Here is a 12,240-nt window from a genome sequence, read left to right as displayed (position 1 = left end):
TGGAAAAGAAAAAGGGTTATAAGAAAATGAAAACCTGCTGCCAGCAAGTTTGTTAAACCTCATAGGATCCTGTAGAACAAAGTAGAGAATCAGTTTCTAATTTTCTCTCCTATATTAAATAACAGGATTGGTGGTTATTTGTCTGCTGAAGCCTAGCAGCTTGTTGTCAAATTTTCTCCATGTTTGTTTCCACTGATACCTGAGTCAGGAAGATCCCCTGGAGAAGGATACGGCAACCATTCCAGTATGCTTGCCTGGGAAATCCCATGGATAAGAGGAGCCTGGAAGGCTGCAGTCCATGGGGTCTCAAAGAGTTGGACATGACTCAGCAACTAAACACACGCGCGCACACACACACACACACACACATACACACATCTTTAATGGTCATCAGGTCTGTGGCTGTTTTCTTTGCCTCCCGATCTGCCATTTTTTGTTCCCCTGGGTAATTTGTGAATTTTCCTTTTGGTGTCCACAGCAGGGAATAACTACTACTAGTTTTGGCTTTTGAGCCCTTTCTATGAGCTGTAAAATCGCAGGTCCATATTTTACAGGGGAATTTTTTGCATATAACAATCCTCTTTCTTTTCATATGGTAGCATGGGCATGTATAAGACAAGGAAGGCATATTTTGAGTCTCTGTATATATTTATAATCTTTCCTTCCCCTAAGGTTAAGGCTCAAGTTGGGGCTATTAGCTCAGCCCTTTGGGATGAAGTATTACTGATAAAGGTTTTGCTTTTACGAAGTATAAGGGTTCATAATAGCATGGCCTGCCCTCCCAATGGAGAAGGCAATGGCACCCCACTCCAGTATTCTTGCCTGGAAAATCCCACGGATGGAGGAGCCTGGTGGGCTGCAGTCCATGGGGTCGCTAAGAGTCGGACACGACTGAGCAACTTCACTTTCACTTTTCACTTTCATGCATTGGAGAAGGAAATGGCAACCCACTCCAGTGTTCTTGCCTGGAGAATCCCAGGGACGGTGGAGCCTGGTAGACTGCCCTCTATGGGGTCGCACAGAGTCGGACACGACTGAAGCGATTTAGCAGCATCAGCAGCAGCCCTCCCAACTCTATCTTTAAGGCAACTACTGACATAAGTAAACCATTCCTCCTCAGGTTTTTCTGTGGCCTGGTCAGTAAGATCAGATCCATAGGCATAAACCTAGTCAAGGGTTTCAAGGCAGGAATGTCTTAGTTCTGGGGCCTGAGTAGGCGTTAGTGTTGCTGGGTTGAGGGTGTGGCAAGTTTTGAAGGTTACATCTGGGAAGTCAAGAAGTAAAGCGTGGTATTCAGTAAGGTGGCCTCCAGCTAACGAATGGTGGCCTTTAATTTCCAGAATCCCTTGTCCTCGATGAGGGGTCTGGACTTCCGGTGGCTGTCCACAGGTGGGCTTGTTTGCTTCTTCCACTAATAAAGCAGGGGCAGCTATCACCCAGATGCAGCCAGGCCACCCTCAGGCCATGGAATCCAGTTGTTTGGGAAAAATAGCCAATAGGCTTAGGAACTTCTAGCTTTCGTACAAGGACCCCCAGAGCAGTGCCCTGTTTTTCAGCTTCATACAAGATAAATGGCTTTTTAAATTGGGGAGTGCTATATCTTAAAAAAAAAAAAATTCTCCTGGGGACTTCCCTAGTGGTCCAGTGGGTAAGACTCTGTGCTTCCACTTCAGGGCACAGGTTCAATCCATGGTCAGGGAACTAACATCCCATACAAAATTTCCTCCCAGATTACAAAGCAACATGCTCCTCTTTTAAGGCAAAATAATAGAGACTTCCCTGGTGGTCCAGTGGTTTATAATCCACCTGCCAATGAAGGAGACATGGGTTTGATCCCTATTCTGGGAAGATTCATATGCCTTGGGGCAAAGAAGGCAGTGTGCCACAACTATGGAGCCCTTGCGCTACAACTACTGAAGCCAAGTTCCTGGAACCCGTGCTGCACAACAAGAGAGGCCAGCACAGTGAGAAGCCTGAGCACCGCAATCAGAGAGTAGCCCCAACTTCCCGCAACTAAAGAAAAGTTGGCGCACAGCATGCAAGACCCAGCATCACCAAAAATAAGTAAAGAAATAATAAAAATAAAACAGAATGATAAAGCTTCTCTTTCTCAACTAACCTGGAAATACCTCTATGGTACATTAAGCTAAAAGGTAAACTTGAAAAAGTCTGACTGGCTGTTGTTCTCAACTGGGAGTGCGGGTCAGAGTCACACGAATGAATGTTGCAAATAAAAATTCCCATGACCTCCTAGTGGAGAGTCAGATCCAGAAAAGCTGGAAGGAGGTTCAGGTGAGTATTTGCACAAGGCCAACAATGGTTTCATTTTTCTCCTCTCACAGGGAATCAAAAGTCTGGAAGGAGATCTGCCAAACAGTTAATCATGGTTATGTCTAGAAGGACAGGTGAAGGAGGAATTTTACATCAGACTTTATACAATTTTGCATTCTTTTTTTGCAATTGTTGATGTTAGGTATTACATTTCTCTGTAAGCCAAACACAGAGATATGCTCTTAAATACATAAATTGTCTTAAATAGTCAGCAAATTTATCCTGTGTAACCATTATGTTATCAACATCTGACACAGCAAAGAAGATGCGAGAGGTGGAAAGAGACAGAGAGAGGGGCAGGGCAGAGGGTGGATGAGAAGGAGACACAGGGAGATGAGGAGAGGTGGAAAGGAGAGGAAGAGAGGCGGGCAGAGACCAACAAAAAGACATGAGAAGAGGGGGAAAGATGCCCAAAGAGAAAAATGTGACAATAAGAGATCAAAGGAGACACAGAAACAGTGAGTGAGGGGCTCAGAAACACAGAGGGAAACACAGACACAGGGAGACAGACACCGAGACAGAGAGATGGAGAGAGAAACAGAGGGAGACAGATCTCTTGTGAAGGTTCTGGGGGCCAGGAGGGCTGCCTTCCCTGTGACCTGCTAGCTCAGCCCCGGGAGGACCTTACAGCCCCTTCTTTCTCACAGCGGTTCAAGCTCTACTCTGGCTTCTTGAAGCACCTTCCTGGTGCTCACAGGCAAGTCTACAAAAACCTGCAGGAAGTCAACGCCTTCATCGACCATGGTGTGGAGAAGACCCATGAAACCCTGGACCCCAATGCGCCCCCCTACTTCCACCCTGCTCCTCCCAGACCTCATCACCTCCTGCCTGCTCTGCTTGGATACAATGGGATTCCAGAGAGGCAATGGGTGGTGGGAGGGGATGAGAAAAAGACATGGGGTGAGAAGGGAGGAGAAAGGAGTAGAAGAATCGGGTGAGGGGAGATTCTGAAGGGGAAAAACATTAGCAAGTGGTGAAAAGAGCTACAGAGGCAGAAAGAAGCTGGGAGAGGAAGGGGGACAAATACACCAAAGAGATGGAGAGACGGATTGCAACCAAGCAAGGCTGAGGCAGGAGAGAGATGGTTGAGCATAGAGGAAGGAAAAAGGGCCAGACGACGTGAGACCCAGAAAGAGGTGGAGGGACCCAGAGACATGTATGTGCAGCAGGGCCCCAGTCTCTCCTGACATGAACCCTGCGCCTCTGGACCCAGGAGAAGTCCATCTTCAACAGCAAGTGCCACGAGCGCAACCTCATCGTCACTGCTCTGTTGCTCTTCTTCCCTGGCCCTGAGACCACCAGCACCACACTCCGCTATGGATTCCTGTTCATACTCACATACCTGCACGTTGCAGGTGGGCGGACTGGGGACAGCCACTTGGGGGAGGGGCGTTCTGACCCCTCTGGGGGCTGCAGAAATGGGTCTAGTGGTCTTCTGTGAACCAGAAAGGCAGTGTTCCCCTCTTATACCAGGAGCACTGTAGGGTTTCTTTCCCTCTTTGGCCGTACCCTATAGCAAGACAATCATATTTCCCCCACCAGGGATTGAACCCATGCCCCCTGCACTGGAAGCTCAAAGTCTTAACTACTGGACCACCAGGGAAGTCCTGGAGCACTGGAGGTTCTGAATGACTCCAAAACTAAGCCAGCCTAGTTGGTGGATGGATGAATGAAGAATCTGCCAATGTAGGGGGTTCCTTGGTGGTCCAGTGTTTAGGACTCAGTGCTTTTACTGTCTTGGCCCCAGGTTCAATCCCTGGCAGAGGAACTAAGATCCTGGAAGCAGGACAGCATGGCTAAAAAGAGAGAAAGAGAGAGAAGCTGTCAATGTCTTTTCCTCCATCACTTAAGGATAGACCCATCCATTTATCCATCTGTCTATTCCTTGATTCACCAATTAAACTAATTCATCATCTGATTCTTTCATCTATGATTCATCTAAGGACATACACTTCCATTCTTTATTTGGATAATTGATTCCTCTGTTGATCTTTTAAAATAATTATTCACTGAATGAATTGTCATCGATACATTGGTCCCTTTATTCATTCATTCATCCACATAGTTTTCTAAAACTAGGTAACATACCCTAATCCTTCCATCATCCAGTTTTTCAATTCATCCTTCATCCAATCTATCTTTTGATTTATGTACTTAGTAATTGACTCCTTTATTCTCCCTTTGTTTATATATCTATTATTCAATCCATCTAACCACCCACTTATTCCTCTATTTATTCCTTTAAAACAATTCATTCACTTTACTCTTCCATAAATTTAACCATCCACCATTCATGTGGTTTACTGGCTAATCATGCTCATTTATTTATTTGTCTATGGATCATTTATTAATAAATGATTAATTGATCTTTGATAAGGAAATAATATATCCATTCATTAACATTCTTCTATTCATCAGCCTTTCCATTCATGAATTGACCCACTGCTTGATTGATTGATGTATTCATTTATTTTTTCCAGTTGTTTGTGGGTTAATTCACTGATCTGTTTTATTATTATATTCCTGAGGACCTAGCACATTGGCACATCTATAATACACTCACAATAAATATTAGTTCTTCTTAGAGGAGGAGTTTCTACAGGTTCATACCTTGAGTTCTCAGTCTGAAATTCTGAGCAAAACGTGGGTGCACATGTGTGTGCATGCTTGCCTGTGCATGTTGGGAGAGTATCCATAACATTCATTAGATACCAACAGGTGAGAAATTTACAATTGTTCCACTTCGCCTCCTGCTACAAGCTGGTTACTCAGAGGGGCGTCAATGATCTAACCATTTCCTATAGGTTTTTCTGGTTTCATTGGCCTGGAAATGAATGGGCTAATGTTCACAGAACACTGAACTGTGTTCCAACATAGAAAGCAGTGTTCCTGGAGAAATGTCTCTATAAACAAGTTTCACTCGTCCCACGCTTCTGTGCAGAGAGAATCCACAAGGAGATTGACCAGGTAATTGGCTCATATTGCCCTCCAGCCCTGGATGACAGAGCCCAAATGCCATACACAGACACAGTCATCCATGAAATTCAGAGATTTGCGGACCTCATCTCCATTGGCGTGTCCCACATGGATACTAAAGATGCTCATTTCTGAGGGTACATCCTCCCGAAGGTACAGCACCTTACTGGGCTCCCATATCTCCTTTGCGTGAGCCTCCTACAACAACTCTTTTGGTTGGATCACTCACTCTTGTTTCATTATGTCTGGGGGTGGGTTGGAGAGGGAACGGAAGTGTCTTTTAATCTTGTGACCCTCCCCTCAGGGCACAGCAGTCTATCCCATCCTGAGCTCTGCTCTCCATGATCCGGGTTACTTTGAAAAACCAGATGCCTTCAACCCTGACCACTTTCTGTTTGTTTGGGTTTGTTTCTTAAATTTTTGGGTCACTCTGTGGGGCATATGGGATCTTGGTTGCCTGACTAGGGATTGAAATGGCACTCCCTGCATTGGAAGTGTAGTCTTAACCGCCAACAAGGTCCCCAAGGTCCCCCTGACCACATTCAGGATGCCAATAAAAGTAGGCTGGACCTGCATTCCAGAGTACAGGTGCCATGGTCTCCTTGAGACAACAGAGGTCTTAGTTCATGGGGCAGTTAGCTTACACCAGTTGCTTTACCTGTATTCACCCATCCCATCTTCACTCCAAGCCTAGAGGGGGCTAGAGAAGTGAAACCACATCCTAAGGCACATCTTGGGAAGCTAGACCTTGGGCAATTACTTTTAACCTCTTGATTGGTATGTTGCCATTTTCTCTTCCAGGGTATCTTCCAGACACAAGGATCGAACCTGCGTCTCTTCTGCATTGGGCAGGCAAATTCTTCATCACTGAGCCACCTGGGAAGCTCCACACACATTGGTATCAAATATCTGTTGAGCACTATGCTGATCCCAAATATTTTATTGGGGTTTGAAGGTAGTGCAGCAGGTAAGTCACATCGAAACACAGTTTTTGCCCCAGGAAATTTACAGTCCAGTAGGGAAGATGAGCATAATTCATGGTCACAAAATAACCTATAATTAAACGACTGCTTGCAATATGTTTAAAACTGCTTGGCTAAAGTACATGCTCAGAGGGCAACTCTTTTTTTTTTTTTAACTTTTCATTTTTTAAATAATAATTTTCTTTCTTTCTTTTTTTTTGTGGCCATGCTGGGTCTTCTGTTGATGCCCAAGCTTTTCTCCAGTTGCAGCGAGCAGGGGATAGCTGCAGTACTCGAGTTTCTCATCGTGGTGGCTTCTCTTGTTGCAGACTGCATGCTCTAAAGGTCTTCAGTAGTTGCAGCACGGTGGGCTCAGTAGCTGCGGCTCCTGGGCCATAGAGCACCGGCTCAGCAGTTGTGGTGCATGGGCTTTGTTGCTCCAAGGCATGTGGGATTGTCCCAGATCAAGGACGGAACCCATGTCTCCTGTGCTGGCAGGCAGATTCTTTACCAGTAAGCCACTAGGAAAGACCAAGGGCAACTCTTATTCAGATAATTAATCATAATTGTGATAAGTGCGCTAAAGCTGGCTTTGGGAACATAAAATAGGAAGTACTGACTCCCCCTCGTGGATCGGTGAGGAAAAGCTTACCTGAAGCAGGGGCTTCTAAGCTATGACATCATGGGGGAGTATCAACCAGCCACTGGAAGGGGTGTTCCTTCAGAGGAAGAAGCAAGGGCAGAGCCTGCAGGTGGACACGGCATGGCCCATCTTAGAAAGTAGAACTCTGGAAGACCCGGTTACAGAAGTCGTGTCCGACTCTTTGCGACCCCATGGACTATAGGCTACCAGTCTTCTCAGTCCGTCCATGAAATTTTCCAGGCAAGAATACTGTAGTGGGTTGTCATTTCCTTCTCCAGAAGATAGCAGTGAAGAGCTCAGCTGGGCGGGGCCTTGACATGGGGAGGAGTCTGGATTTGTCCTGCCTGCCAGGGATGGGCTGGAGGCGGGGAGGGGGAGCTGGAGGCGGGGTGGTGGGGATTATCGGGGGAAGTCAGGAGGATCTTGACCTGCTCTGGCTTCTCTCTCTCCCCATTCTCCACTCTTTGACCCCATCCAGAAAAAATCCCAATGCCCAGAGTCTTTCTCCTTGGGGAGAAAGGTAGACCCCAGCATCACGTCCCTAATCTTGAATCTCACAGGTGACTTCAGTGACCGGGGACTCCTAGCTCCTTGCAATGCAATGGCCTCTTCCCTCGTTTCATCTTCATGAGAATCAGGCGACACGTGGGGTCGGGGAGCTGAGGGTCGATTTCTCCATCCATGAGTCCTTTCTGAAGTTTAGAGAATGACAGAGATGTGGCAAATAAACAGACACAGACAGATAAGGACAAAGGAGTGAGGAACACAGAGAAAGACAGGAGAGATGATGGCAGAAAGAGACTGACAAATGATGGCAGAAAGAGAGTGAATATGAGATAATAAAAGAAAGTGGAGGGTGAAGTGAAGCGAAGTGAAAGTCGCTCAGTCTTATCTAACTCTTTGCAACCCCATGGACTGTATAGTCCATGGAATTCTCCAGGCCAGAATACTGGAGTGGGTAGCCTTTCCCTTCTCCAGGGGATCTTTCCAACTGAGGGATCCAACCCAGGTCTCCTGCATTGGAGGCAGATTCTTTACCAGCTGAGCTACAAGGGAAGCCCAAGGTGGAAGGTGGAGGAGGGATAAAAGGTAGAGAAACAGAGTAAGACAAAGAGAGGAAAAGAGAAAGTGATATAAGGAGCAATGAAGAAACACTGAAGGAGAGAAGAGGGAACTGTACAGGAATACTGAAAAATGAGAGCACTGCAGAGAGAATCAGACCCGTACAGACAGACAAAGGGAGTTAAACAAGATTGGCGAGGACAAGGAAGAGGAACAAGGAAGGGAACAAGAGAAGACAGACAGAGAAACAGTGCCTGGCAGAAAGTATAGCCATATAAAAATACTGAGGAGATGGCCATCGGCAGAGAGAAAGAGCCAAAGGGTGTCCAGTTGCAAAGCCCCAGGGATGGGGAGGACTGATTAGGAGGAAGCAGAAGTCAGGCTGTTTTGGAAAAGCCTGGTTGCAGAACCAGTTACTGGAGGTGAACCAGCTGAGAGCTCCATTCCAAATATTCGTGAGCTTATGTATCCTAACCTGTAAAAGTGCCTAGAAGATGTGGGTTAAGTGTTACTCGAAAAATTTTGACAAACACTAACTTCTTTATCTTCATAATAGCCCTACAAAATAGGTGCTGTTCTTCACACATTAGACATGACAGGCATCAAAAATTCAAGTCAGAAATATGAACCTGCCTATATGTGGAGGATTCTCAGGTGGCACAGTGGTAAAGAATCAGCCTGCAAATGCAGAAGATGCAAGGGATGCAGGTTTATCCCTGGGTTGGGAAGATACCCTGGAGTAGAAAATGCAACCTGCCATTTTCTTTTTTTTTTAAATTTATTTATTTATTTTAATTGGAGGCTAATTTCTTTACAATATTGTAGTGGTTTTTGCCGTACATTGACATGAATCAGCCATGGGTGTACCTGTGCTCCCCATTCTGAACGCCCCTCCCACCTCCCTCCCCATGCCATCCCTCTGGGTCATCCCAGTGCACCAGCCCTGAGCACCCTGTCTCATGCATCGAACCCGGACTGATGATCTGTTTCACATATGGTAATATACATGTTTCAATGCTATTCTCTCAAATCATCCCACCCTCGCCTTCTCCCACAGAGTCCAAAAGTCTGTTCTTTACATCTGTGTCTCTTTTGTTGTCTCACATATAGGGTCATTGTTACCATCTTTCTAAATTCCATATATATGCGTTAATACTCTATTGGTGTTTTTCTTTCTGACTTACTTCACTCTGTATAATAGGCTCCAGTTTCATCTACCTGATTAGAACTGATTCAAATGCATTCTTTTTAATAGCTGAGTAATATTCCATTGTGTATATGTACCACAGCTTTCTTATCCATTCATCTTCCAATGGACATTTAGGTTGCTTCCATGTCCTGGCTATTATAAACAGTGCTGCGATGAACATCGGGGTACACATGTCTCTTTCAAGTCTGGTTTCCTCGCTGTGTATGCCCAGCAGTGGGATTGCTGGGTCATATGGCAGTTCTATTTCCAGTTTTTTAAGGAATCTCCACACTGTTCTCCATAGTTGCTGTACTAGTTTGCATTCCCACCAACAGTGTAAGAGGGTTCCCTTTTCTCCACACCCTCTCCAGCATTTATTGTTTGTAGATTTTTGGATAGTAGCCATTCTGAGTGGTGTGAGATGGTACCTTATTGTGGTTTTGATTTGCATTTTTCTGGTGCTGGAGAAGACTCTTGAGAGTCCCTTGGACTGCAAGGAGATCCAACCAGTCCATTCTGAAGGAGATCAGCCCTGGGTGTTCTTTGGAAGGAATGATGCTAAAGCTGAAACTCCAATACTTTGGCCACCTCATGAGAAGAGTTGACTCATTGGAAAAGACTCTGATGCTGGGAGGGATTGGGGGCAGGAGGAGAAGGGGACGACAGAGGATGAGATGGCTGGATGGCTTCACCGACTCGATGGACATGAGTTTGAGTGAACTCCAGGAGTTGGTGATGGACAGAGAGGCCTGGTGTGCTGCAATTCATGGGGTTGCAAAGAGTCGGACACGACTGAGTGACTGAACTGAACTGAACTGATAATGAGTGATGTTGAGGATCTTTTCATGTGTTTGTTAGCCATCTGTATGTCTTCCCTTGGAGAAATGTCTATTTAGTTCTTTGGCCCATTTTTTGATTGGGTCATTTATTTTTGTGGAATTGAGCTACACGAGCTGCTTGTATATTTTTGAGATTAATTCTTTGTCCGTTGCTTCATTTGCTATTATTTTCTCCCATTGTGAAGGCTGTCTTTTCACCTTGCTTATAGTTTCCTTTGTTGTGCAAAAGCTTTTAAGTTTAATTAGGTCCCATTTGTTTATTTTTGCTTTTATTTCCATTACTCTGGGAGGTGGGTCATAGAGGACCTTGCTGCGATTTATGTCAGAGAGTGTTTTGCCTATGTTTTCCTCTAGGAGTTTTATAGTTTCTGGTCTTACTATAAAGAAACTGGTCTTACTGTAAAGAAACTGGTCTTTCTGGTCTGATCTGTTTAGATCTTTAATCCATTATGAGTTTATTTTTGTGTATGGTGTTAGAAAATGTTCTAGTTTCATTCTTTTACAAGTGGTTGACCAGTTTTCCCAGCACCACTTGTTAAAGAGATTGTCTTTTCTCCATTGTATATTCTTGCCTCCTTTGTCAAAGATAAGATGTCCATGGGTGCGTGGATTTATCTCTGGGCTTTCTATTTTGTTCCATTGATCTCTATTTCTGTCTTTGTGCCAGTACCATACTGTCTTGATGACTGTAGCTTTGTAGTATATTCTGAAGTTAGGCAGCAACCTGCCACTTTCTAATGATATTCATGCCTGGAAATGAAATGGTATTCATGCCTGGAAAATCCCATGGAGAGAGGAGCTTAGTGGGCTACAGTCCATGGGGCTGTGAAGAGTTGGACATGACAGAGTGCACACACATACCTATGTGCAGGCAGATGCGTGTGCATGCGCATGCACACACACACACACACAAGCAGCAATATCTTCTTATGTTCTGTGGGGCCACAGAACTCTTCAAAAATTGAACAGAAGTTACAAACTCTGTTACAAATAAGCAAGGTGCATCACCCAATGACTTGCAACTGCTTTCAAAGGATTTGGTAGTCTTCTACCAGTCTACTGTAACTGCGAGTTAAAGGCTAATCCCATACAAATCTATTGCAATGGACAGAGGTGTCTGGGTTTTGGGGTGTGACAGGGCAAAGAATGTGCATGCATCCTGTGTCCACATTGTGAACTTCTGTTCTGTGCTAGTGAAGGCATTGCTTGCACAGATTTATTCCTCTTCTTCACCATCACCCTCCAGAACTTCTCCATGGCCAATCCCATGATCTCTGAGGACATCAACCAGACTCTCCAGGAGAGTGGAGTGGGCAAAGTGTCCTCAGTCTACCAGATCCAGTTCCTGCCCCGTCAAAGAGGCTGAAGGAAGGTGATCAAGGATACCAGGGTCATGTGTGTCCCCACCTCTGCAGAGAGTGGCCGCTGGACTCTCTCCCTGTCTTCCTGCCTCTGAGGAGACTGTGCTGTGATTCAGCATCCCTCCCCTCCATGGATGACACCTCCATGGTGAAATCCCATCTACGTCTCACCTCCTTCTGTCTTTCTGCAACTTGGCTCAGGATCTCTCTGTACTTCTGTCTCCAAGGCTACAGTTCACCCTGAGTGACTTCTCCCCTCTTGAGAATAGCCACAGCCTCCCTTTCTCAACTCTTGGGCTCCATGATCTGTGCATCCATGAGCTCACTTGAGTCCTTTCAGTAGCCCCATTCAGTGGGTAAAGTGATCATGCCCATCATATAGATGAGTAAACAGATGCTAGTAAACTGGTAAACTAGCCAGAGGTCATCTGGCTAGTAAGTGGAGATGCGAGATTCACACTCTGGGTCCCTGGCTGTTGAACTCAAACTCTTCACACAACTCCTTTCTGTGCCCAAGATAGAGTTTAAAATGAAGATGAAGTTCACTTCTGGTAACAAACCAGTTTAAAGTGCATAATGAAGTGGCATTTAGTTCATTCACAATCCTGGCCATCACCAGCCCTATCTAGTTCCAAACACTTTCATCACCCAGAAGAAGACTCAGTACCCATTAGTAGTCAATCCCCAGTTGCCCTTGCGCTTAGCCCCTGCCAACACCAAATGCTTGCTATCTCCATGGATTTGCTATTCTGCACATTTCATATAAGTAGATCATAAAATGTTTGGTCTTTCATGTCTGGCTTCTTTCACTTAGTGTGGTGTTTTTGCGGTACATTGACACTGTAGACCATAGGTGTACACAGAGTGGACCCCCCAC

The 12,240-nt window shown here is 45.4% G+C and overlaps 1 pseudogene; it reads left to right on the top strand.

Moving 5' to 3' along the window:
• The window catches only part of LOC109571731 (cytochrome P450 2B11-like), a 34,016-nt pseudogene extending 22,648 nt beyond the window's left edge, over window positions 1-11,368 (top strand).
• Window positions 11,369-12,240: the final 872 nt, after the last annotated feature.

Source organism: Bos indicus, chromosome 18, assembly GCF_029378745.1.
Source record: "Bos indicus isolate NIAB-ARS_2022 breed Sahiwal x Tharparkar chromosome 18, NIAB-ARS_B.indTharparkar_mat_pri_1.0, whole genome shotgun sequence".
NCBI classification, from domain to species: Eukaryota; Metazoa; Chordata; class Mammalia; order Artiodactyla; family Bovidae; genus Bos; species Bos indicus.
Note: the sequence above shows the minus strand (reverse complement) of the source record. Positions and strands in the feature narration are given on the sequence as shown.